The sequence below is a fragment of the Lissotriton helveticus genome, chromosome 4_1 (genome assembly GCF_964261635.1).
Source record: "Lissotriton helveticus chromosome 4_1, aLisHel1.1, whole genome shotgun sequence".
In the NCBI taxonomy this organism is placed as follows: Eukaryota; Metazoa; Chordata; class Amphibia; order Caudata; family Salamandridae; genus Lissotriton; species Lissotriton helveticus.
In genome coordinates this window covers 1,054,420,034-1,054,447,377 of record NC_136063.1, presented here as the reverse complement: position 1 = coordinate 1,054,447,377, position 27,344 = coordinate 1,054,420,034, and the positions used below count along the sequence as shown (strand labels likewise).

Here is a 27,344-nt window from a genome sequence, read left to right as displayed (position 1 = left end):
GCCCAGGGTCTCTCTGATGGCTCAATTACTCCCAACTCAAGCATTTTCTGCACCTCAGTCTTTATACAATCCCTGACATGGTCAGGTTGCCTGTAGATCTTACTCTTCACAGGCAGACTGTCACCAGTGTCCACCTCATGGGTGCACCAGTTAGTCTGACTAGGTGTTAATGAAAACATATGTCTAAAGGCCTGCAGAACTTGTCTGCAGTCCTATTGCTGCTAGTCAGTGAGGCTGCCTGCCAAGGCCACTCCATCAACTGAACCATCATCAGGGTTCTGAGTCCACAGGTCTGGGAGAGGGTCACTCTCCTCCTCCTGTCCCTCATCTGTAGCCATGAGCAAGCCCATGTCTGCCCTGTCAACATATGCCTTGAGTCTATTGACATGGAGCACCCTGCGGGGGCTCCTAGGGGTGCCAAGGTCCACCAAGTACGTGACCTCTCCCTTTTTCTCAACAATGGTGTGGGGTCCAGACCATTTGTCCTGGAGTGCTGCTGGGGCCACTGGCTCCAACACCCACACCTTCTGTCCTGGCTGATACTCAGTCAGCACAGCCTTTTGGTCATGCCAAGCTTTTTGAAGTTCTTGGCTAGCCTCAAGGTTTTTAGAAGCCTTTTCCATATACTCAGCCATCCTGGAGCGGAGACCAAGTACATAGTCCACTATGTCTTGTTTAGGCTTTTTGAGAGGTAACTCTCATCCTTCCTTCACCAGACATAGGGGTCCTCTTACAGGATGCCCAAACAAAAGCTCAAAAGGGCTGTAGCCAACCCCCTTTTGTGGGACCTCTCTGTAAGCAAACAGAAGGCAGGGTAGAAGGATGTCCCATCTTCGCCTAAGCTTTTCAGGTAAACCATTGATCATACCCTTGAGGGTCTTGTTGAATCTTTCAACAAGCCCATTGCACTGTGGATGGTAGGGTGTAGTGAATTTATAATTAACACCACACTCCTTCCACATAGCAGTCAAGTATCCTGACATGATGTTTGCACCTCTGTCAGAGACAACCTCCTTTGGAAAGCCCACTCTGGAGAAAACTCCAAGTAGGGCCCTTGCCACAACAGGTGCTGTTGTGGTCCTCAGGGGAATAGCTTCCGGATACCTGGTGGCATGATCCACTACCACCAGTATAAATCTGTGCCCAGATGCTGTTTGGGGGTCCATTGGTCCAACAATGTCTATCCCCACTCTTTCAAAGGGTACCCCCACCACAGGTAGTGGTATGAGGGGGGCCTTTGTTGTGCCACCTGATTTGCCACTGGCTTGGCAGGTAACACAGGAGCGACAAAACTCCTTGGTATCTTCTGACATATGGGGCCAGTGAAAGTGAGGGACAAGCCTGTCCCAAGTCTTGTTCTGGCCCAAGTGTCCTGCTAAGGGAATATCATGGGCCAAGGTGAGAAGGAAGCCCCTAAATTGCAGAGGTATAACCAACCTCCTGGAAGCACCAGGCTTGGGGTCTCTAGCCTCTGAATAAAGGAGCCCATCATCTCAATACACTTTATGGGTACCTTGAGCATTCCCAGCAGCCTCAGCAGCAACCTGCTGTCTGAGGGGTTCAAGAGAGGAACAATCTAGTTGAGCCTGCCTCAGATCTGCCCTTGAGGGTCCCCCTGTCCCAAGAAACTCAACCTGATCAGGCTCAAGCTGGGACAGTTCCCTCTTGGATCTCAGAATCGTCCTCCTGGGAGGGCTGATCCTCAACCTGAGGCAGGGGGGGAGGCACTGCCTTAACCCTCTACCTCTTTTTCTTGGGTTGTGTCTGGTCTATAGTTTCAAGATCCAGCACAGGTCCAGGTAAGCACTTTTTGGCCTGTGACCTGGTCACAGCAAGGACATGTGCTGAAATATCTAGAATCTCTGCATGAGTCCTATACTCCACTTCTGACCATACTGAGTTTTCTAGATCATTGCCCAAAAGGCATTCAACTGGGAGGTCTGCACTTACCACAACTCTTTTGAGGCCAGTTACCCCTCCGCAGGAGAAATTAACAACTGCCACACTATGTGTAGTAGTGACATTGCTAGCATTGGTCACTAGGTAATTATCACCCAGTACAATCTATCCAGGGTCCACAAAGTTAGGTGTCACCATAGTGACACTGACACATGTGTCCCTGTAGGCCTGAGCCACTTTGTCATTTATCAAAGGTGTCTGTCTGTACTTGCCCGAAGTATTAGGACTCACAGTAGTGGACATAGCCATGTCCACATCACAGATCAGGACAGCCTGAGTTGGAATCCTGACTAGGCCAGGATCCACCTCAGTACCCATGGTTAACCCCACTATAGTCTTGGGTTGGGAACTACCACTGCTGACTGTACTAGGGGGTGCAGTTGCCTTGGGGGCTGCAGTGGTAGGGGCTGTACCTTTCTTGGTGCACTCACTAAACCAGTGAGAGGCAGTTTTACAGTAGTTACACCAAGGTTTCTTTGGACCTTCTTTCTTTTTCTTGGAATTTTGGGACACCCCCCCCTCCCTCCTTAGAAGTATTTTGGGGGCCTGAAGAAGACTTCTGGTCTTTTTGTTTTTGATCTCCACCCTTTTGCTCTGCCTTCTTCTGATCACCACCTTGGTTCTGGGGCTTCTGCTTAACCCTGGTCTGACCCATTTGTCTGCCTTCTTTCCCAATTATTGGGGAGAGGTCAGAACTGAGTCAATCAGATGTTGGTGCAACAAGTGGTTCTGACAATTATTAAGGATTTGTTCTCTCATGATCAAATTATACAATCCTGTATAGTCCTTAACTTTACTTCCCAGTAACCCACCTTCCAGAGCCTTAGTGGAACAATCAACAAAATCAGTCCAGTCCTGGGTCTGTGTCTTCTGGGTATTTCTGAACATGAACCTGTACTGTTCAGTTGTTAAGCCAAACACATCAATTAGAGCACTCTTCAGGGCAGGGTAGTTATTAGCATCCTCATCACTAACTGTGAGGAGCTTATCTCTGCCTTTCTCTTCAAAGGAAAGCCACAAGATAGCTGCCCACTGACTCTGGGGGACCTGCTAGACTTTGCAGGCCCTTTCCAAAGCAGTTATCCACTTATGGATGTCATCCCCAACTTTGAAGGGGGGCACTATCTTGCCTAGAATTCTCATGGGACCTGTCTTTATCCTTAGGGATATTGCTGCCACCAGTGGGTCTAGACCCACCCAACTTCTGCTCTCTAGCTAGGGCAAGCTTCTCTTTGGCTAGGGCAACTTCAAGTTCTTGCCTCTCAATCCTCAGATTAGCTTCCCTCATCCTAGCCTGATGCTCCCTCCTTTCAGGACAGGTCATCCTTCTCTGAGCAGGGTTATTGGATCCCCTAGAGGCCTGAGAGTGTTGGGAGTCACCTGAGTGAGACCTCCTCCTCTCATACCCCATGTTAAGTCTACTGATGGACCTGTATGGGTTTTCCCCATTGTCAGCCCCATGTAGGCTTAGGTTAGCCTGGCTAAGTCTTTCTACTTGAACCTGGCTATCTTGGAAAACCTCTTCATCAGAGCCTTCCTCGTTTTCATCTACCTCCTCATTCATGATAGTAGGATCAGATGCATCATCTGTAGAGGGTAGGACCTCTTCTGCCTGCACTGAGGGTCCCTGTCTAGAGGCCTTGTAAGCATCAGCCCTTTCTAGAACTACTATCAAGTGGGAAATGGAAGGGTTAGAACCCTGTTTCAATCTCCTTGAGGTGCACAAGTGCCTCATCTCTTGGAAATTGAGCATTTCATATCTAGATGGTGCCCTGGGAGGGTCACCTCCCCCAGGAAGAGTCATACTTGGCTCCCCTGTGGTAGACATGATTCTAGTGAGGTGTGGTGTGTGCACCTACCTACACTATGTGTTTACCTACTAGAACCTCTCTAGGAGTTGTAGTCAGGGTGTGCTAGGCCCTTTCCTCTACAACAACTAAGTTCAGTAGAACGTATGTATTCTAAGTCTTGTTTTATCTAGGGTACCTAATGTGATCTTTCAAATGATATCAAAGATTACAATTGGTAAAACAACAGCAAGCTCAAATCCCAAACGCTGCTCACCAATGTGAGAAGTTGGCCTGGTATATGATGTTCACTATTCTAGTGAGCACCTTGCACCAGTCCAAACAACCCTTATAGTGATGGTTGTAAAGTCATCCTTATAGACCAGCTATCCTAGGGGTAGCATGGACAAAAGCAGTCTTAGGCTAAACTCAAGAGGGCATGTGAAGCCAGCTGTTTTACCATATGCAAACCTTTTAATACCAAATGAAAGAACACCACACAGGTTATATATTCAAAATATATATGTATTTATTTCTAAATAAATCCCCGTAACTCTTTATGAGCACAGGAGCACAAGCGCATAACAATTAACTTAACATAACATACAAAAGTTGCACAAATATGGATAGGCCCTGGTGGTCCGCTAAACCATATACTAAAATAGTGGTATAAGAACCACGTCACAAACAATGGTAAGGCCTAGGGCCTTGGGAATCGCTGGGGCTAACAAGTGTTAGGAAGCAGGAGGCCCATGGGATGCGGGTGCAGTGGCTAAATGCACATGGTGCACATATAGAAGTCAATGGGTGCGTAAAGTTAGAAAGTTAGAGTTTTAGGAGTCTTCCGACTGGACTAGAAACTAACCACTTGAAACTAGGACACTAGGGAGGAGCTTGGCGGGCATCCGAGATGGCCGCGTGAGCACAGAGCTCCCCGGACCCCCGCCGCTCCCGGCTTAATATCCTGCTTTAATCCTGATTTTTTGCGAGGATTCATATAGAGGACGTTGGGCTGATCTACCTGGACCTTTCAGAAACTGATTTGGACATCGGGTGCCTGAATTATGTTCAATTGAACTTTTGGGCTCCGCCCTCGAAGTGCGCCCGGGACTGGGTGAGGTTCGGTGGCCGTCTTGGAGTTGAACAACAACGGCAGAGGGATTGGTCTTGTGGGTCCCCTTCTTAAGTTTCGGTTTCGTTTCTGCCTCAGACTGAGACATTGGTGAGAGGGTCGGGCCAGAGCTGCGGCCGGGACACGAGTTGGCTGTCTGGCCCTTGGCTGCACTGTTCCTGGAGTGGGCTGCCTCTATCCTGGTGATACCCCTCTTGTAGTCCTTTGGTCCCGGGGCCTCCATTTCTGGTGCCCGGTCCGTCGACCCTGGTGGCTTTCCTCGTGACGCATCTTCGAAATGGCGGGCAGAGGGGACCGAGAGACGCGCAAGACGAAGACACCTCTGCGCGGGGGTCCGGTTCAATCTAATGTTATGGATCGTTATACCCACTCTAAGGGGTCCCCCGGAGCTGCCCTGCCCGGTCCCATTGCGTCCGACCACGTAGTGGATGCGTCGACGGAGCCCTCTTTGCAGGACATCATGGGCGCCATTTCTGGCATGAGGGAATCCATAGGCCAACAGTACGAAACCTTGGCCCACAAACTTGACACTGTGGCAATTGAGGTGAATTTGATTCGAGCCGATCTCTCCAAGACGAACGAAAAGGTGAAGTCGTTGGATATCAAATCATCCAGCCTCACGACGGACGTCTCTGATATTCAGACGGAGATTGGCAATCTCCGTAGGGTGAACGATTTCATGACCCGGCGCTTGGAGGATTTTGAGAACAGGGCACGTCGCTGTAATGTTCGCGTGGTTGGTGTGCCGGAGAATCCAGAACCCCACTCGGTTGATCTCCTGGTTGAAGACCTCATCCAGAACCACCTTTCTCCGTCAGGCCTTAGTAAATTTTTCACAGTGGAGCGCGCACATCGTGTTCCGGGGGGCCAGGGTAAGCCAGGCGCCCCGCCGAGACCTATTGTTGCAAAGCTTTTCCACTATAGAGATCGGGACGCTATCCTGCAGGCCTCGCGGGTGAAGGGCCCGGTGGCCTTTGAGAATGCCATGGTGAACTTTTATCCGGACTTTTCCCAACAGGTCCAGAGGCAGCGTATGGGATTTCGTGGTGCCAAGAAGCGTCTTAGGGACATGGGGATGCGTTACGCAATGCTCTTTCCGACCAGGCTGCGGGTGGAGTATAATGATCGAACTTTCTTCTTTGATCGGCCAGATGCTGTGAATGACTGGCTAGACTCCCTGCCTCATCGACCTCCTGAGACTGAGTCCGAAGCCCACCCGGGCGGTGCGGAAGGTGGTGTAGAGAGCTGAACATTTCATCTTTGACTGATGCCTTGTTTTGTATAACTTCTCCAGGGATGTAAGCCTATGTTCCTCTACCTCCCATGTGTTTTGATGTATGATCTTTTTCTCGTCATTGGTTTGATCGGGGGCGGGTGGGACGGAGCCTTTCCTCCTCCGGGGTCTTTGTGTAGAATAGGGGTTCTTGGGCGACAGGCACACTGCAGGTTGGGGTGGCTTTTTAGCTTTTTGCAGGGGTGCAGGGTGGGGGGTGTTTTCTTGCTACTTGGGGGGTGGGGGGTTGGGAAGTTCGTTGTTTGTGTGTTCTGTGTTCAAGGCGACTTTATTCTGTATTTGGACTGCTTTTTATGGTCATGCTCATTGGTGGGGGGTTTGGGCTTTTTCGGGTGGGATGGGGGGTAGCGGGTTGAGATTTGTTTCGTGGAACGTTAACGGTCTGGGAGATCGTATCAAACGAAGTGTGGTGTTGAAATGTATACGACGTTTATCTCCTGACATTGTTTTCCTGCAGGAGACTCATTTGATAGGCAATGTTTGTCATGCAATGAATAGGTGGGGCTATCGCCTCGTAGCACATTCGGGGTTTACCTCGGGTTCCAGGGGTGTGGGTATCCTTATCCGGGCTTCCCTCCCCCTGGCTATTGATGATATTATTCAGGATGACCGGGGGCGGTATGCTGTTCTTGTGGGTCGATATGAAGGCCGTGCCCTCTCCTTATTAACTGTTTATGTGCCCCCCGGCTTGCAGACTTCTACCTTCTCAGATTTGGGCCGTGTCTTGTTGGACCTCCCTGATAGTACTCTCTTTCTGGCTGGTGATTTTAATTCGGTAGTCTCCGGCCTCCACGATCGCCACCCCCCTAGGGATACCCCGGCGGCTCAGCAGTGGTTGGGTGGATTTTTGGATACCTTTGGCCTGGTGGATTGCTGGAGGCTTTTGCATCCTACGCAGCTTCAGTACACCTTTCACTCTGGGGCCCATGGGAGTCTGTCTCGGCTGGATTATTTCCTGATGCCTGCGGCTCAGTCCCCAGCGGTGCGTGAGATTGAGCACCTGCCCAGGGGTATCTCTGACCACTCTCCGCTCTGGCTTCGTTTTGAGGTTGGGGTGGAGGCAGTGGGCCGGGTGGCCCCCATTAATCCGTGGTACCTTACCTCCCCCGAGACCCGCACCCTTTTGCTTAAGTCCTTGGACTCGTATTTTCTGGATAACGAGGGGTCGGTTTCCTCTGCTGTGTCCCTATGGGAGGCCTTTAAGACCGTGATTCGTGGGCAGGCCCTCTCCCTTATTGTTGAGGCTAAGAGAGCGAGGAATAGAGAGGTGGTTGATCTTGAGGGGGAGATTTCTGCATTGGAGGAGGGTTTGGAATCTGGTGTCACGCCTGAGAAGCTCCATGCCCTGGGTCTGAAACAATTTGCTTATAAGTCCATGGTCACAGATGCCGCCAAAGTGATGTTTCGGGAGCAACAGGGACGTTTGTATGATGTGGGTGACAAAGCGGGTAAATTGCTGGCATGGCTGGATAAGAAGGAGAGAGCTAATCGTGTGGTACCCGTGATTCAGTCTGCGGGTGGTGTGAGTGTAACGGACCCGATTGGAATAGTTGACCGGTTTGCCGATTACTTCCGTGTGGTGTATACCCCTGTGTCTGTGAGGGATGTGGTTGATTCTCGCCTTCTCTTGCGTGATATAGCCCTGCCCATTGTTTCCGATTTAGACCGTGTGGCGTTGGACTCCCCCTTTACGGTTGACGAGATAGCTACTGCCATCCGTTCTCTCCGTTCGGGCAAAGCATTGGGCCCGAACGGGTTGCCAATCGAATTGTACAAGTTGCGTCCCGACAGGGTGGCTCCGTATCTTCGCGCCATGTTCCTGGAGTCCCGGGAACGGGGTATTCTCCCTTATGATCAGAGACTGGCCACAATAGTTGTCATCCCCAAGGAGGGTAAACCACGTGATCTTTGTTCCTCCTATAGGCCCATATCCCTGCTAAATGTTGAACCCAAGGTGTTGGCGAAACTCCTGGCATCCCGTCTCTTGACGGTCATTAGTGACTTGGTCCATCCGGATCAATCTGGATTCATCCCGCATCGCAACACGGCTCTGAACCTACGTCGTCTTCACGGCGCGGTCGCGAGGGCGGGGCTTCTGACGGAGCCGGCCATTTTGGCATCGTTGGATGCTTCCATGGCCTTCGACACGGTGGAGTGGCCTTATCTTTGGGCGGCTCTTGAGATATTTGGTTTTGGGCCTGAGTTTATTGGTTGGGTCCAGTTACTGTACGCGGAACCTCTGGCGCAAGTAGTGGTGAATGGTAGGGTCTCGGCTCCTTTCACCCTTGGTAGGGGTACCCGTCAGGGATGCCCCTTGTCTCCGTTACTGTTTGCTCTCGCCTTGGAACCATTGGCTGCTTGGCTTCGGTGGGAACCTTCCCTCAGGGGGATCCGCTGGTCTCCGGACTTTGAGGACCGCGTTTCGCTTTACGCGGACGATATCCTTTTATATCTCACCTCCCCGCGTAAATCTCTGTCTGTTCTGTTTGACGTTCTTGCTTCCTTTGGTGCCAACTCGGGCCTTGTTATTAACTGGACCAAGTCCTGTGTATATGTTCTTTCGGGTGTTCTGCCCCCCTTGCCGAGCAGACTTCCTATTCAGGTGGTCCAATCGGGTTTCAAGTATTTAGGGATTTTTATTACGTTGGACCCGACGCTCCGCTTTGAGCGTAATCTCCTACAACCGTTGCTTAGATTGCGCTTGGATGTGGCCCGTTGGCGTAAGCTTCCTTTGTCTCCTCTGGGCAGGGCGGCCCTGTTTAAAATGATGTCCTTGCCGCGATTCCTTTACGCGCTCCAAAACTCCTATGACGCTATTCCTAAGACCTATTTCCAAGAGATTGAGAGTCTTCAACGGCAATTGATATGGGATGGGCGTCCGCGTATCGCACTCGCAAAGCTCACCATCCCTTGGTATGACGGGGGCATGGCGCTCCCCGATATCAAGCGATATTACTGGGCTTCCCAGTTGTCTGCCATTAATCACGTGATGTTTTCCCCGGGTCGTAATCCTGCATTCGAGATGGATAAACTCCAGCTTCCGGGTGGGGACTTTACTAGAGCGCTTTATTCTCGATCGGCCGGGCGCCATCTTGCGGGCCCATCCAAGATCGCAGTAACTGTATGGCGAGCTGCGAATGTGAGTTTGGGGTGGGAGGGTCGCTTGACGTTGGCGACGCCGCTTTATGCCTCGGAACGTTTGGGCGGACTTTGGTCTACCAAGGGTTTCGACCGCTGGGATGTGATTGGGATTTGTAAGGTGGGTGATGTGTGCTCGAATGGTTGTGTGAAGTCGTTCCAGGCCCTCCAGGCGGAATATGGTTTGAGTGGTAGGGAATTTTTTCGCTACCTGCAGGTCCGGCACGCCCTCGCTTCAGTCTTGGTTCCTGATGAGGCCCTGCCTGAATCTTCTCCCCTCGAGGACCGTGTCCTTGATGGGCATCTTCCCGATAGTACTATTTCTCTGATTTACAAGAAATTGATCAATAATCGGGCGGACTTATTGGTCCGACTTCGGGAGGCTTGGGTTGGCGATGGGTTGGAGCTGGACGACGAGGATTGGCAGTCGGCACTCTCTTCTCCCAAGGAGGTGGCCATTCCTGCCCGTCTCCGTTTGGTTCAACTTAAGATTCTTCATCGAGTTTATGTCACGGGTCCGCGTCTGGTGACGATGGGCTTTTCTTCGGATGGGCTATGTAAGCGTGGTTGTGGTTTGAGTGCGACCTTTTTACATATCCTGTGGGAGTGCCCGGTTGTGGCGGCTTACTGGACTGCTGTGCTTGAGGTGATGACTGCTGTGACGGGTGTGGCCCTGCGGCCGGAACCTCGACGATGTCTGTTGAATGTGTGGGAGCCCACTGACTACTCTGTGGCCCAGACCAGATGGGCTACCCTGGGTTACATGATTGCGAAGCGGGATGTTGCGCAACTCTGGGGCGCTTCCAGGCCCCCTGAGGTCTCGAAGTGGGAAGACAACATGGACTGGTCCATGTTTCGTGAGAAGACGGTTTATGTGGCCAGGGGCAGACCCGGGGCGTGGACGAAGGTTTGGGGCCAGTGGAATGATTATCGTGGGGATATTTGCACCCCTCCCCTTGTAGGCACCGCTGAGATTGTCCTATCTCCCTAGACGAGCGTTCCCGGAACCTTTCCATACGGGTTTTTCTTTCTATATTTCCGGTTCTCCCCGCTGCTCCCCTCCCCCCCTCCCGACTTGATTGGAGCCTCTGGGCTCTGGGTGTGTTCTCCTGATCGTGGACCGTCCCCTCCGTTCTTTGGGCTGACCTTAATTATCGTGCATTCGCCTTTTAGTGTTTGTTATTTTTTTGTAAAATAAAAAATATAAATTGCTCTGTGATATATGTAGAGTAATGCTTTGTGCTCGAGCTGTGCCTGACCACGGGTGTACATTTCTATTTCATGCGTTGTGCCTTGTTATTAGCGGCCAGCCCGTGCGGTTGTAGGCCCATTCTTGTACTTTTCTATGCTTGCTCCAATAAAGGTTTTTGAACAAAAAAAAAAAAAAAAAAAGAAACTAGGACACTAGGAGTGTAAACCTTTACAGGAGCACCGCAGTACTCGCGTTACCTCACCCACAGGAAGCGGGTGCATAGGTGTCAAAGTGTGTCGGGTTTCGTAGTGGAGTTCTATGGAGCCTTATGAGAAAAGATGCTGCAGGCGACGAGGAGAGAAGAGTCCGGTTGTATCCAAGGGCGGATTGAGGATGAAGAGTACCTGAAAGCAGAGGGGACAGAGTCTGGGTCACTAGCCAGTGACCAGGATGGAACCAGGAAGGAACCAGGTGATGTCGGGTTGCGATCAGGTGCTGTCATGAAGTTTGTCTCCGCTGCCACGTGGACCAGGAGGTGTCGACGACGACCAGGAGCTGGGCACGGACTGTCCCACGAAGGCTCTCGCTGTTGGCGGTGTCGGTTCTCAATTCCGGATTGGAGTCAACAGGCCTTGGCAAATGCAACCCATGCAGGAATCGAAGATGGCTTCTGGATCAGACCAGCAAGGTCTGATGGGCTGCTCCTTTTCAGGGGAGCAAGGGCCAGTCTGGAGCAACCAGGCCAGCAGTGTAGATTTGAAGGTTCGTCGTCATAGAGGCCACTAGCCAACGGGCAAGCGACCAGACAGACGCGTCGAGCAGGAAAATGCAGACGGGCCCCACGCACAACTCGTGGAGTGTGGAGGGCTGATCTTCAGTGCAGTTGATGCTCGGGGCTGGGGCTTCTCAATCCCCAATGCACAACTTCGAGAGTGCCTCAGAAGCTGCACAAGCAGCAAGGAGCAGGCTTTTCAAGATGCCCAGTCCCATGTCTCTCGTCGCCTCCACGGGTCTCAGCTTTGCATGGACTGTGGATCGGGGTCAAAGAAGTCTGGAAGTCTGGCTCTTGTCGGACTCTGTGCTCGGGCTCTGGCGGGAGCGTCGACAAAGTAAACCGCAGATTGCTGGATGGTGCCTGTGGGTACAGGGTGGTCACTCCTTGACCACAAGTGAGATTCTTCAGTCTTCTATCTTCAAGTAGAATGTCGAAGGCCCAGAGTTTCGTTTCAAGTTTAAGTTCAGGATAAATCTAAAGTCTCTTGACTCAGCTCCTACCTATATACTAATCTGAGGGGCTGGATTACCTGCTAGGTCCCTCCTATGGGTGGGACCAGGGAAGGGGGTGTTTACACCCCTTTCCCTTTGTCCAGTTTCGCGCCAGAGCTGGTGCTGGAGGGCCCCAGCAACTGGTTTGAACCGGACTATGCATGGGACACCTTGTGTGCCCCAGGCAGTGTCTCATTTCATTTAGCCCTCCCTGCCCCAATACACTATGGCCTGTCTGTCTGGGGTGGTGCTAGCACCTTCCAAGACAGGAAACCTATTGTCCAAGCCTCCCTCGCTGGAAGGACTCCCAGCAGCAGGAGGTCAGACTGTGTATGTGGCAGCAGCATCCATTATGGGATGCTGAGGCTCTGGTTAACTTTAACCGGGATTAACAGTACCAACTTGTCTTCTCCCTCTAGAAGGGTGGAATGCTACCCCCGTCGCCAGAACTAGCAAGGGGGTAGTATTCCAAAGCGTTTGACACCTTACACGACATGTTTTGATAAAGCCAAACCAAAGTTAGCATTCAACCGCGAGGATTATAATGCACTTAAGAGTATATGGTATGGCTATATCATAGCACAGCTATAAGGACATGGTTCTGAAAGCTGCAGACAGGCTCAGCTCATGCTAGAGCCTCATCTCACGTAAAACTAAGCACTCTGCCTTCAGGATTGTTAAGGCCTGCCATAGGAGTGACTTATAGGTATATATGTGTCTATATATAATGGTAGGTATAGGAATACTATACCTAAGCAAGGGGTGATTACACGACCTTGCCCCAGCTGAGTGATCAGCCAGTTGTGTCAGTTTGGATGGCCAGCCAGGGGTGGTATAAGATATGCTGCAGCCCCTGGTACGCCTTGGGTGCACCTATGTCCTGGGTACCTATGGTACACTATTCTAAACAGTATTGGGTGGTAGTGTTTCTCTACCACAGAGAAAACGTCCGCACATCCAGTAAATACAGCTCTCAAAATGTATCAACGTGTAATGTCAAGTGTACAGATACGGTTGAAAAGAAGGTGCACTATGTATCCTGTTATACACCCACCACCGGGGGTGTTAAATTAGCAAAGAATGCTAATATTAATACACTAAGAAAAAACAGGTTCCTCAGGCACTCTCCAAAATTTTATATACTTATTGAAGGTTGGTCATTGTATTTGACGAATTATAAGGGCATTCGATCAATTTGTTAATTGGAAGATAATAACAAAATTATTTTATAGGTATAGTGTTCATTTCCAAAATGCAAAGTATGGATCCAAAACTCGATGTTGTTCTTCAATTTCTTTATTATATACATATAAAAAGTTATTCCAGCTTACACCGCCGACACGTGTTTCGTCTCAACATGAGACTTTTTCAAGGCTATCAATGTCCGGTGGGCAGGTTATTAAACCCAAAACTGCTCACAAAGTGTGGGAAAAACGAAGAAATCTAGACGTGCACACTAGATATAACTCCGCGTTAGGTTACTCGTAGTCCCTGAAATTCCCGGTCACTTAAGACACAATATTCATACAGCATGGATTAAGGTCCAATAACTTATCACACGTTGAGAAATAGTTCGTGATGAATGTGGGCAATATGCCGCGTGCAGAGGATATTCAATAATATAAAGATTTGAAGGGGACCATGATACGTCAAGGTTAAATGAAGGCAAGTTGCATCGTGGAGGTCGAAGTCACTAGTGTAAAGATTTGTGGACGACCATGATACGTCGCTCCTATGTCGCGTAGTCGAACCCGGAACCTCCACTGCTGTCAGCCCCTGGTACGCCTTGGGTGCACCTATGTCCTGGGTACCTATGGTACACTATACAGGGACTCATAAGAGTGACCCATTTCCCAATTGGTGATGTACCTAAGGTACATGTATGAATTTAGAGAGAGAACAGCTGGGCTGTGGGTCTGATTAGCAGGCCCACAGCCACATTAAAGTCGAAAACCAGTGAAGCAAAAAGTGGGGTGACCATAGGAAAGCAGACCCTACTCTCCTACATGGGCTACCTAGGGCCGACCTTAGGGGTTACGTATGTGCAATGAAAGGGGAGTTTAAGGCTTGGCAAGAGGTTTTAAATGCCAAGCCAATATGGCAGTGAAACTGCACATACAGCCTATGCAGTGGCAGGCCTGAGACGTGTTTAGAGGGTTACTTAAGTGGGTGGCACAATTAGTGTTGCAGGCCCACTAGTAGCATTTGATTTGAAGGCCCTGGGCACGTATAATGCACTTTATGAGGGACGCATAAGTAAATCAAATATGCAAATTGTGGATACACCAATGTTACCACGTTTTAGGGGAGTGAGCACTTGCACTTTAGCACTGGTTAGCAGTAGTAAAGTACCATGAGTCCTTAGTCCAACAAAAACAGACAAGCAAAAAGTGAGGCAAACAAGCAAAAAGTTTGGGGAAAGACCACCCTAAGGCTGACAGACCTACAGTAGATGCTTGAAATAGTTAAGCAAGGACTGCATTAACTGATAGACTTGGCAATCACTGACAGCCGTTTGTTGAAATATACTCCCTAAGTCTTCATTGTGTGCTTCACCTCAACCTTGTTTAAACCTACTTGACAATTATCAACCAATAATCAGTACCAACGAGTAGACATTTTGTTTTAAATGGCTTCATACACTCCTGCTACCTTCTGTCTATCCACACAAGGATCCTTAGAGAGCATGAATTCCACTTGAGTGTCATCAGCATGATTGTAAAAACTGGGCAGAAATGTACTAAGGTGTGTGTGTGTGTATTAAAAACAACAGAAGATAAACATGGGATTCTATGAAACCCCACAACTGCTGTCATTGTGCCACCTTGTTGATGACCTACTATTAGACAAGATTTCTTCTGTGTGAGAAAACAGTGTAGACCCTTCAGGGATGGCCCTCACACTCCTGCCACACCAGCCAAACCTCTTCATCCATTTGGGACTATCGATAATTTTCAGGGTGTTGAAGGCTGCAGAGATATCCAGCAGCATCAAAAGCATAACATCCTATCAATCTACAATTTTAACGGTGACAGAGTGAACATCAATCAAAGCTGATTCAGTAATATTATGTGGATGGACTATGAGAATGAAATTTGCAGCCACCTTCTCCAAAATAATTAGGAAGTCAGGGAATATGGAAAATTATGTGGTAATTGGATGAATCAAACATCTCCAAGCATGTGTGATTCAAGCTTCCTTTAATGTAGTGGGTATGCCTTCTTCAAAAGAATGGTTCAATATTTTCCAAATATATGCCCATAGTTCTTTGTAGCTGAACTGCTATAGGACACTGGGGGCAACTAATTAATGTGCAGTTATATCAGCCTAGCACTAGACACTCTTGATAGGCTAAAATTACAAAAGGTATCAATGTATTCGCAGTAAACTTATCTGAGAAATCAAAGAACAGCTATTCCCCCTCAACGTATCCCTTATCAACAACCTATAAGTTTGATGTGAATGTCAGTATTCATAATAAGTGGCTGATAGGACAGGAGTAGAACCACAAGATACGTTACAAAGCTTTGATTTAACATACCATGGCTCTCATGATGTTTTTTTGCTAGTTTTAAAACCAATAAGGCACATTTTTTATTTCATACTGCCATCTAACCAAATCTGTAGAATGTTAATGGAACATTATTTGGATACATTGTGGCCTTTCAATGTCCTCTGGAGATTGTGTAGCATTCTACGACACTCCTAGATCAGCAAAGTTGTCCCACTCTTGTTCGTGGTCTGGAATATCCCCAAATACCACTGGGTAGTGTAAAAGAGAAGACTTTTGTCTGGACTTCAATGAAAATGGCCTTGTGGCAGTACCTCAGCAAAGACAGGATCAGCATTAGGAACACTTTAAAGGGAAAGCAGAAGTCACTGAATAGGATTTTACAATCAAATTAATCAACACTTGGGTCTGTATTTAGAAAGCTGTATAATGGATGTGAAATAACCATGCACATTCAAGGTGTGGGAACACCAGAGGGAAGGGATTTTCTACATGAGATTGAAGCAAAGTAGTTTGATAACTTCAGAGGGTATTCCTAATTGTCTGAATGAGGAGAGTCTACACCAAGAGGATGCTTAGAAGAAGTCACTGCATTGGATGCATTTCTCTGCTTCTCCTTAACAGCTACATGTTTCACATCTTTGTGTTTTTGACTTCAGAAAATTGACACTTGGAAGTGGTGTAGTCAGACAATGCCTGCAGTTGGTTTGACTGCCTGAAATGCCATTTTTGCTTTCACATTTTAAAAAAGTACTCCAAGAAAATAGTGAATGATGTTTAAAATATGCCAGAAATTGGTGAATCATTCGAAAATTGAAAACTGCAACCAAAAGAAGATATCCCAGTTACTTGAGAGCTCAAATTGAGGTATGTGTGCAACCTAGAGGATGCAGGATTGAATCCCAGCTGAGTCATCCAACCCCTCACAATTCTGAGATTGATATATGTCGTTGCTTTAAGTTGGGTACTAACAACACCATTCTACAGTTCTGTACATCTGTAAATTTGCAGTAGCAAGCACTATTTAAAATATATATTACATGTAAAAAGAACATCATGGAAATCAAAAAAGATTTTTATAGCAGGATGTGAAGAGGGGATTATGCTCAAAACATTCTTTACCTCTGTATTAGCAGCTTCAAACTAGACTAAACAAGGAAACTTGAGAATAAATCTACATAGATGTAATGACAGATCGACTCCAAGCATTCTACTAAACCCAACAGCTTGAAATGATCTGCCTCTTTCTTGGCTGCCAGATAAGTATTTCCCAACCCCTAAGGTATGGACGTTTTTTCTGTGGGTGTTTCGTAGATTTGCGTGATATACTTTTATGTAATCAATCTTTCCCTTACCTCAACTTATATAACATGTTTGCTCTGCAGCTGGTGACACTCCTGATATTCACAACGTTTTTCCACTCAGCACAGTTTGGCCACACATGGCTAGCCTGTGGTGGGTTCCTGTTGCTCTCTCTCCCCTGAGCCTCATGAAGAGAATGGTAAGAGGGTGCCTGGCAATCAGAGTCTCCCAAAAGGTGACTGTATTGGTGCATTTGTTGGGGGTATTCTTCACCAAGATGTGCACTGTCTCTGCTGGAGGGTTATAAGGGGCACAAGAAGCACAGAGACCAACCTGGGAGATGTGCTCTTGGATCAGGGCTAGTCCTGTCAGGGACTTCCACCTGCCATTCTGGAGTTCAGAACAGACATTCTTCGCCATTTGGTAGCTGAAGCGACAACAATGTATGTGATTGTTGGCAAGCGCTCCCTCCACGGCTAGTTAGTGTTGCTGGTGCCATGAATAGTATTTCTTTTTTGCAGCAGGTATGCAAGTCCGAAGGCAGAACTGATGCTGTGGTCCATCATCTCCATATCCACTCCACAACACGATAGATGAACAGAGACAAAAGGGTCAATGGCAAAGAGTATTCTTCTTTATAGAGACTAGACAGCAAGGGAAGTCTGTGTTGAGATTTAGACCTGTCCTCCCCTTCTCTGTCGGACCAACCAGCTGATTCATATTTTGTTACTCTCTGCAGGGGAGGATTCCATACATAGGCGCAGTGAGTAGGGGTGCGAAACGGACTGCAGCACCCCCAACATATCAATGATGAAGTTTAGAACGTGAATGAGCAATAACGATGCCTATAAAATACGTTTTCATCTTGTCACATAACAGTACACATGCCAAGCTGTTTCTGCTTACTCTTTACAATGGAGATTGGTGTTTACCTTACTCTGCAAAGTGAGAGTCAACAATGTGATCAGCCTACGTAGCTGTGCAATATGGCTTACAGTAAAAACACACACAAAAACGCTATGACGTGTGCAACATGTCTAAAAAACATTGACAAAACCACCAAGCTGACTGGTGCCCTAATCATGTGGTTCAAATTGCCTCTAAACATCCTCTGCAAAGTGGCACTGTTCAAAATGATCATGCTACCATGCATAATCTTCAGAATACAAAACGTCCCACTGCTGATAACCCGTGACTGGTCTGGTTTAAAAAAGTATCCGCTAAACTCTGCTGCTTTCTTTGGTCAAACCGACCGCCCAGAATGGCACTCATGAAATGTGACCTCTTGCAATACAATGGAGGAAATGGGCATCCTGACATATGCCTGTATTACTGGGACTCACAAACTTTAACAGTCAGTGAGTGGTTGAGAGAGGGTTGTAATGTTCCGGCGTGCTGCCTAGTGGTGGCATGGATCGAGATAGACAACATGTTCAAACTGTTACACGGTAGCCGGATACATCTGTCACTAAGGCAGTTCTCTGGACTGGTCCTGGCTCTCTGCACTAAAATGGATTGGATGCGACTGGAAAATCATTCTTGAAACCCCCTCTGGACAGGTAGTTGGCTACACGACACAGCCTTGCTCAAGGGCTTCGAAAAATGAGACCTCCTGTGGATCACCAAGGTGGGAGCCATATGACAGACCTCTCACCAAAAGTCTTTCCAAACCCTCCAAGAGGAATACCCATTACATAAATCCCAATTTTCCCCTACCTAAAATTAAGACACAGCCTTTACTCGCACCGCAAGCTCGATGACACTGTGCCCGACTATAACTCCCTAGAAGCTTGCCTCTTACTGGGGCTTATAGGGAAAGGTGCCCCCAAGATATATAAAACCCTAGTCACCAATACCCCCAAGCCACTATGGAGAGCTAAATACTTAATAGGAGGAATGGGTGGGAACCCTGGCTGAACCGGACTGGATAGATGTAGTACGTCTGCTAGAATTTTAGTATTTCCCTCTAGACTCTAGTTCGTCCAGCTTAAGTACCTCTAAATTGGATTCTTACACCCCTACGGCTGTGGCAGGCTGGGGTATTGGCCGCCCAACCTGCAGTCACTGCATGGGCACAGAAGCTCACTTCTATCATATGACATGGGAGTGGCCATTTATAGAGATGCTGAAGGGGCGTATTGACGACCCTTTCCAGGATGATTCTGAAGGGTGGCCATCCTCTGTATCATTAAGGATGTGGGGTGACTGAGGGGAGATCAGATCCTCCTAGGTGTTGGGACAGGACTTGACAAAAGAAGCACTGCCAAACACCCGTGCTCCTCCACCCTTCGCCGTTGGTGGGCTGGAGAGCAGCAATTGACTGGTGCGCCAAACTCGAGAAACTCATTTACTCTTCGAGAGGGTGTCCACTGAAGCACAAGAGGATCTGGGGGAAATGGATAGCCCATCAGGGCTTCGATTAAGAGGGCATTTGATGTTACCTTACCTATATGTTGGATACTATCCTCGCAGGTGGTTTGTCGCCTGATTTGTTATTGTGGACACGGAAAAAGCAATACAATTTGGTTATTTAAAAAAATATATTGAGAAAGCAAATAGATCTCACATAGGCAAAACCTATTGGCATTGCCAATGCGTGTTGAGTAGAGAGGCTACAAGGCAGGCATTTGAATCTCGTGAATGATTGGTGTATGAAGTGGACGTAAATAAAAATCAGGTATTAAAAGAGAATTGAATGGTAGGAGGACTGCAGGATTGAAGTTGCATGATAGGGAATTAGTTGGATGCAGCAAAGGATGAGGTAACACACAGAAGCACAAGAACCACGGATGGTGTAAACAGGAAAGAAAACAGAACAAAAATAAGATCCAGGTGGGCCTGAAGGGGAATTTAGTCAGAGTGACACAGACATTAAAGCATACCCACTGAGAAAGGTTCATGGGGTGGATATGTGCATGACCTTTGGAGTCGTGGTGATCTTTTCACATTTACAAATCAGTTTCCAAAGTTGCATGAGAATCCTGACCTGTGGTCTACTCAAAGGTAGAGGTCTGTGAAGATTTCAAAGGTGCTTTGGGAGGACTTAAATACCTTCTTTGACATTGTGGTCCCTAATGCTTTGCGGGAAGAATGCAAGATGGCGCGAAAACCCATGCCCCTTCCCCTGTTATCATGGATAAGTATAAGCAGGCAATTATCTTTTTCAAAACAAAGGTCTAGCAGAAGGAATTTGATTGGCTTAGCTTAAGTTAACCAGAACTACCCATGAGTCTAAAGAATCTGTGCATGCCTATTATGAGAGGCTCATGCAACTTTTCTGACTGGAGAACAGCATCAACAATCCAAAATGGGAGAATCTTAGTGGTTTCCTGTCACACTTCATTCTTGGTTTAAATTCAGAAATCAGTGCCCAAACGCAGCAGAATGTGATTTGTTGTCAAAGTCACCTGATGAGATATTGAGGTATGTGAAATATTGCAGTGATGATCTGGAAGGAAAGCAGAAAAAGATTATGGAGAAATACATGTTGGCACAAACTAAGCTGGTGCAGATAACATGTCAGAATGACCTCATGTGGCGAACTCAGGACATAGTCCTGGTGTTGTTGCAGGAATGCAAGGAGTTGGTTACCAAGGAGGTGGTCAGATGATGCAGAATAGAAATATTGTTCCACAAGCAGAGCCCCAGGGATGGCTGGTGGTCAGAATTCAGGGATGGACATAGCCATATAACAAGATGGAAACTCTATTGTAGACTGAATCCAAATTGAATGCAAAATCATATTTAAATGACAAACATGGTTGCGATACCAATGCAAGTTCTCGTCCATATATATTGAAAGTCTCCAACAGTTCCCCTTCTTTGACAGTTCCAGTGGAATGGAGTCTATTCAAGCACGGTGGTGACTGAGAGGGTAGGAGGGTTGTGTGCTTAGTGCAGTTCTACAGGTATACCAGAGAGGGCTATGTGTAGCTGGAAAGATGGATGGCCACCCCATATAATTTTATATTGATACTGGAGATACCTGCTCTACTGTTAGAATGGTAAATGTACCTAACCTATCCCTTTCAGGAAAACAAGTCCAAGTTGTAGGCACTGTAAACAAAGTACAAGACAAATGTCAGCTAAAGTCCCTCTGAAAAAAGAGCATCTTGAAGTAGACCAGCAGTTTGTAATGTGTTTATCGACTGTTTATCGAGTCCAGTCAATCTATTGGGCAGGAATTTACTCTGCAAAGTCAATTGTATGATCTATTGCACAACGGACAGTGTTGAGCTTCAGACCCACAATGAGGACATAAACTTCAAACTGAAGAAACATGAGAAACCATTGGGTTATTCCCAGTCCTAATGAGAAAAGTCTTACCTCCAAATAATTAAGAGATTCAGAGAAAGAGGAAGTCTGGGATTTTACAGGCAAAGCTATTGATCAAAGATGTTGAACCCGTTAAAATAACTATAAAGCCTAATGCAGAGTATCCCCAAACGCCCCAACACAACGTCACACCGGAGGCGGTGGCTGGAATTACGCCTGTCATTGAATCCATTCTAGAGCAAGGCATCCTAAAGGAGATATTAGGGATCCCCTGCAATTCACATGTGATGCATTTGCAGGAGCCAAATAATAAGTGGAAAATAGTTCAAGATTTGAAAAAATGTAAACCAGATCATTGGCCCATGTTGTCTTGTGGTATCGAAACAGACCATGATACCTTTCCAAATCCCTTGTGATGCTGAATGGTTCTCGTTTATTGATTTTTGTCAAGCATTCTTTTCCATTCATCTACACGAGGATAGTCAGTTCCTTTTCAATTTCAGATTTTTAGATGAAAAACTTGGCATGGTGCAGGGCCCCACAAGGTTATTCAGAGAACCTGTCAGTCTTCAATTAGATACTGAAGAACATCCTGAAGACCTTGAGGATGCTATGCAACTCAGTTCTGGTCCAGTGTATTGACAACTTACTGGTGGATTCAACAACCCAAAATGCATGCAAGCAAGACACCTTTGCCTTGTTGAACCATTTAGCAGAGAAGGGACACAAGGTGTCCCCTACAAATTTGCAGTACTGCTAGATGAAAGTTCTGCATCTGAGATATCACATTGAGTAAGGTGGTAGGAAAGAGTGGCATAGCGAAACTTGAGGGCCCCCCTGCAGAGTACACAGAGGGGCCCTCCTCCAGACTCACACAGGAACTCTCGCCCAGGGAATTGTGCTGAGGGAGACCCCTGAAGCTCAGGTCCCCGCATTGCGGGTTCTGCCGGGGCATTTGTTACACAACTGCTAGGAAAGTGTCCTAAGAGAAAATCTTTACAAACCTGAGAATGAATCCCCAAACAACACAGAAAAAAGTCGGGATGTTCCTGGAAATGGTGAACTATTGTTGTCAGTGGATTCCCAACTTTTCCCTAGTGGCAAAGCCTTAACAGAGGCATACACACAAATATGTGTCTGATCAGCTCCCCTGGGACAATGAATAGATGAATGCCTTCCTAGAGCTGAGAGAAAAACTTTGCTGTGCTCAGGCCATAGAAATCCCTGATGATGAAAAGAACTTTGTACTTTTCCTGCGATGAAAGTGAAGGGTGCGACCTTTCTGTTTTAATACAGACCCACGGTGAACCCTAACATACTTCTCTGCCACACTTTAACCTGTAGCCACAGCACCGCATGGATGCCTTAGGTAGTGTCCGCAGTTGGTCTCAGCATTCAGCAGTGTGAGGGCGTCGTCATGGGGTACTCGCTCATGGTCCTGGTTCGCCATTCAGTTGAGATTTTGTCGGTCCGCACAAGAACACAATACATGATAAACTGCAGGATGACTATGTAAGAGCAGATTATCCTAGCCTTAAAGACTGTTACTCTAAAGACGTGCATCGCCATTAATCCTGCTACACTTTTGCTGAGGATGTAACCATTACGGTTAATACCTACTTGTGAAGCACGATGCGAAGTCCTTCCATGAGACACTTCTCCTTTATCATCTATCTTATTTACATGATACACCTTAGGAAACACTAAAGCTAGAGTGGTCCCCTTACAGGGTGGCCAAACAGAAGTTCAAAGGGTGAAACTCCTATTCCCTCTCTGTAGGCAAAACGCAGGCAGGGCAACAAAACATCCCATCTACTTTTGAGCTTTTCAGGGAGTCCCATTATCATGTCTTTCAATGCCTTGTTAAATCTCTCAACAAGGCCATTGGTTTGTGTGTGTTAAGGTGTTGTGAACGTATGTGTGTTTTAAGTATGCAGACATGAAGTTGGAACCCCTTTCTGATACTACCTATTTAGGAAACCATACTCTGGTGAAGACACAAATGAGGGCCTTGGCTACCACAGGGGCGGTAGTAGACCTATATGGAATGGCTTCAGGATACCTGGTGGCATTATTCACTACCACCAGTATGAATTTGTTTCCTGGAGGGTGGGAGGCTCGAGTGGACCCACTATATCCACACCTACCCTCTCAAAGGGGACCCCAACCACTGGTAGTGGAATTAAGGGACCTTTAAGGGGTCCACTTGCCTTGCCACTGGCAGACAGGTAACATAGAAGCTTACAAACTCCTTCACTTTTTGGGACATCTGGAACCCAATGAAGTGGGTGACCAATCTTTCCTAAGTTTTGGTCTGGCCAAAAAGGGGTATGTAATGAGCTAAAGTGAGCAAAAACTCTCTCTACTACTGAGGCACTACCACTCTCCTAGTGGCACAAGGTTTGGGGTCCCTGACCTCAGTATACAGGAGTCCTTCCTTCCAATAGACCATGTGGGAGCCACTGACATCGCTCTGCTCCTGTGCAGTAGGTTGCTGCTTCAGGCCTTCAAGACAGAGGCAGATCTGCTGCCTATGGCACAGCTGTTCCCTAGAGCCCTCGGACCCCGGCCCCAAGAGCTCTATCTCGTAAGGTTCAAGCTCAATGGGATCAGTTGCCTCTGGGGCTGACAAGTCCTCTCCCTGAGGAGAGGGGTCCTGATCTTTGTGCTGTGGGGAAGCTGTTTCACCAGTCTTCCTACCTTTTCCCTTGGGAGGTTGGGCCACCATTTCAGGCTCCAACTCTCTTTTTTCACCCTCTGCTAGGCATTGTGCTCTTGTTTTCACATACACTATCTCAGGAATTTGCAGCCCAATGTGAGGTTTTCAGATCATTTCCAAGCAGACAGGCGGCTGTGAGCTTTGGAGAGGCCACTACCTGTTTCAGCCTGCAACCTCCCCCAGTCTAATGTCACCATACACTGTCAGCATTGGTTCCAGTCAGGTATTGCTCTGGGAAACCAGTGTGACTCTCATCATGGTGACACTGGCACCTGTATCCCTCAAGGATTTTATCTTAGTCCCATTCACTAAGAGGCACTGCAGGTATTTTTTAAATTAGAGGGCTAGACAGACAAAGTGGCTAACCCTTCATCCCCCTTCAGAGACTAAAACAGCCTCAGTGTGAACCCCGATCTGGTCTGGGCACACTACTGATCCCATCTGGAGATTTGCCACACCACTAGAAACTGGAGGAGGGCTAAGGGTATTCTTGTTGGGACAGCCAGGATCTCCAGTTTCGGTGTCCCCTCTTGTTACAGTAGGATCACATTTGTTCCCCTTGTGCCCAATAGTGGGCTGGGAAGAGATCTTGGGCCCACCGCCCTGGACAGGATTTTGGGGGTCTTTAGAATACGTTTGATTTTTTACTTTGGGTTTCTCACCCTCTTTCCCCTGGAGAGGCTTTGTAACCCCTTTCTTTTTATCACCCCCAGTGGTTGTCTTGGTCACCCTTGTCTTGGCCCAGTGGTCCACCTTCTTTCCCAATTCTGGGGGAGAAATTGGACCTAGGTCTACCAGATACTGATGCAACTTTTCATCGATGCAGTTCCTTCATAAACAAATTAAAAAGTCCCTCATAATTCTGCACTTTACTTCAAGTCAACCAGCCATCTAGTGTTTTTACTAAGTAGTCTACACATTCCACTCAGGACTGACTCTGGGATTTTTGAGCCCCCCCTGACTTTTATTCTGTACTTCTCAGTAGAAGTCCATATCTCTCAATCAGGGTGCTTTTAATGAGTTCATAGGATTCTGCTTCTGCCCCAGTAAGGGTCAGATGTCTGTCTCTGCATATAACATAGAACAGTTCCCACAGAAGTGTCCCAATGAGCCTCCCTCACTTTTCTGGCTGCACAAGCCCTCTCAAAGGCTGTGAAACACTTGGTAATATCCCCATCCTCAAATTTAGGGACAATCCCCCTGACTATTATTCTGTACTCCTCAGTAGAAGTCCAAATCTCTCAATCAGGGTGCTTTTCATGAGTTCATAGGGTTATGCTTCTGCCCCAGAAAGGGTCAGATGTCTGTCTCTGTACATAACAGAGAACAGTTCCCACAGAAGTCCCCCCAATGAGTCTTCCTTGATTTTCTGGCTGCACACACCCTCTCAAAGGCTGTGAAACACTTGGTAATATCACCATCCTCAAATTTAGGGACAATCCCTTTGGGGATTTTAGGATCATAGGATCATAGGATCCTTCTCTCTCTTGGTTTTTATTATTGCTTTCAGCATTGATGGGTTCTATGCCCATATCTGCTCTCTTTTTCTAGAGCTAGGAGCCTAGTCACTAGCTCTAGTCTCTTGGTCAACCTTGCTAAAACGTTGTGCTTTTCAGTAAAATTGTCCTCACTGTCTTGTACAGAGTCTAGCCTACCTCTGTGGGTTCTAGACCCTTCACTCCCTGGCTTGAAGGTCAGGAGCTTGAAGTTCCCTTCCTCCCTAAGTAGTTGAGGTGGAGGTTTAAAGACCTCATCCCCCTCACTACCTCCCTGTCTCCGTGTAAATCTTCCTAATCAGGAGGGGGCGGTCCTTTTCAAACTCTGACAGAAACTCCAAGAGTTCTATTCTGTCAGGGTTGAACCCTGTTCTTAATTTTCTAGCCTTACAGAGAAGTCTTACCTCCCTAACCCTTAGGTTGGAGCAAGGCGTTAGGTTGAGCTCCTCAGCCATATTCCCTGTATTAATCATTATTTTCCTAAACTAGGGTTCTTTTTAGAAGACCTACACAAAAAAGATTCTAAGTACTTCCCCCCTAACTTCAGTGACTTTTACTTTTTCCAAAAAGGCTACAGGGACTTAATTCACGGCCCTATCAAGACTTTTAGTCATTTTGAAAAATAGTCAATTAAAATATTAGTTGAACTAAAGTAAATTTTTTAATTGTTGTTGTGTGATCAGAGGTTGACTAAGTTAGTCTAATAAATGCAAGGCTTTACATCCCACCGCTGATCTACCAATGTAGGAATCAGGCTGTGTATATACTATATCAAAGTAAGGTATAGTGTGCAAAGAGTCCAGGGAGTCCCCAGAGGTATACAGAGGCTACATTAGGTAAGTGCTCTCTTTGTGGTGGTGGGGGTGAACAGTTAGGCTTTTCCAGAGGCTGTGTTAAGCATTTATTGTATTCACTCAATCAAGACTGAAAGCACACACTCAGAGACTGATCCAGACTAATTGGGTAAGTATAAAAAATGTATATTTATTGTAGGAAAGTAGGAACTGCTGTTATGGTTACCCCCAATTTTTGTTGGTGTCAGTATGTTTTTGACTAGTCTATCTGGGATCCTGCTAATCAAGACCCCAACCGCTGTGCTTCCTCTCTAGATTTGTCATGGTACTTTAGTATGTCCACAATTGGCTACTGGTGTACCCATATAATCCCTGGTATATGGTACACCAGGGGTCTTCCATGGGCTGCAACATGTATTATACCACCCATGAGAGACCACTCAAACTGTGACTATAGACCTGCCATTGCAGCCTGTGTAAACTGGTGCTAGCACCACTTATGACATATACAAGTGTCCTTTTATTTGAGGCAATTACACTTAAAACCTATGTCACCACTAAGGCAGGCCTTTCAATCATGAAGGCAGGTTGCTAGGTCAGAGGTGTGAGGGTTCACTGCATAAGCTGGCCACCCCCTACAAACCCCTGGAGTAAATTCTCCAGGCTTTAAAAGTCCGGTCAGCTATTTTTGATTTATATAGCGACCATGCATCATTAAGCGATGGTTAACTATATATTGGCTGTGCTGAACCTGGGCATGTTTTGGCATCAAACATGTTGGAATCAAATCCCAACACCGTTACCGACGTTGAAAGTATGATTACATGCGCTAGGAGGCTCCTCCGGGAAGCCCCCAGGACTCCCGGTAACAGCCTTCCAGGGTCTGCCAGCCACCGGGTGCTGCTGCCGACCCCAGACACGATCCGGCCCTCCTGCTGCTGAGCTGAGATCGAGCAGGGGAAGGTAGAACAATAGGTTTCCTGTCACAGGACCATCTCTCAGACAGGCCTTAGTGTCTTGGGTTGGGTTGGGGGCGCTTGCCAGTGGCACCAGACTGCTTTGAAAGTCACATTTGGTGCCCTCCTCACATACTCTAACTAGAACCAGTTCTGGGAGCCCTTGGCTCTAGCTCTGGTGCAAAACAGGACAAAGGATATGAGAGTATCTTCCCCTTTGTCCAGCCCCTCCTCTGGGAGGGACCACTGAGTTATCCTAATCCCTTTCTTCGGATATGAAAGAGCTTAACCTTTGGGTGCGTCCTCAGATTCGTCGTGGGACAAGACAAGACTGAAACCACATCACTCTTTGACTCTCTGGACACTTGGACTTTGACTGGAACCCAGTCTGTATCACCGAAGACTCCTGCTGCTCTTAGTCTCACTGTTCTGCAAGACCTCTACCTCATCTGTGATTCATCCAAGCTCTTCAACAGACCTGTGGGCACCCAAAGTAATCTCCCTTGGAGTGAAGGAGTCACTC

The 27,344-nt window shown here is 47.4% G+C and overlaps 1 protein-coding gene across 1 annotated transcript in view; it reads right to left on the bottom strand.

Moving 5' to 3' along the window:
- Positions 1-27,344, bottom strand: part of ROPN1L (rhophilin associated tail protein 1 like) — a 266,828-nt gene that overhangs the window by 202,311 nt on the left and 37,173 nt on the right. The window lies entirely within an intron of this gene.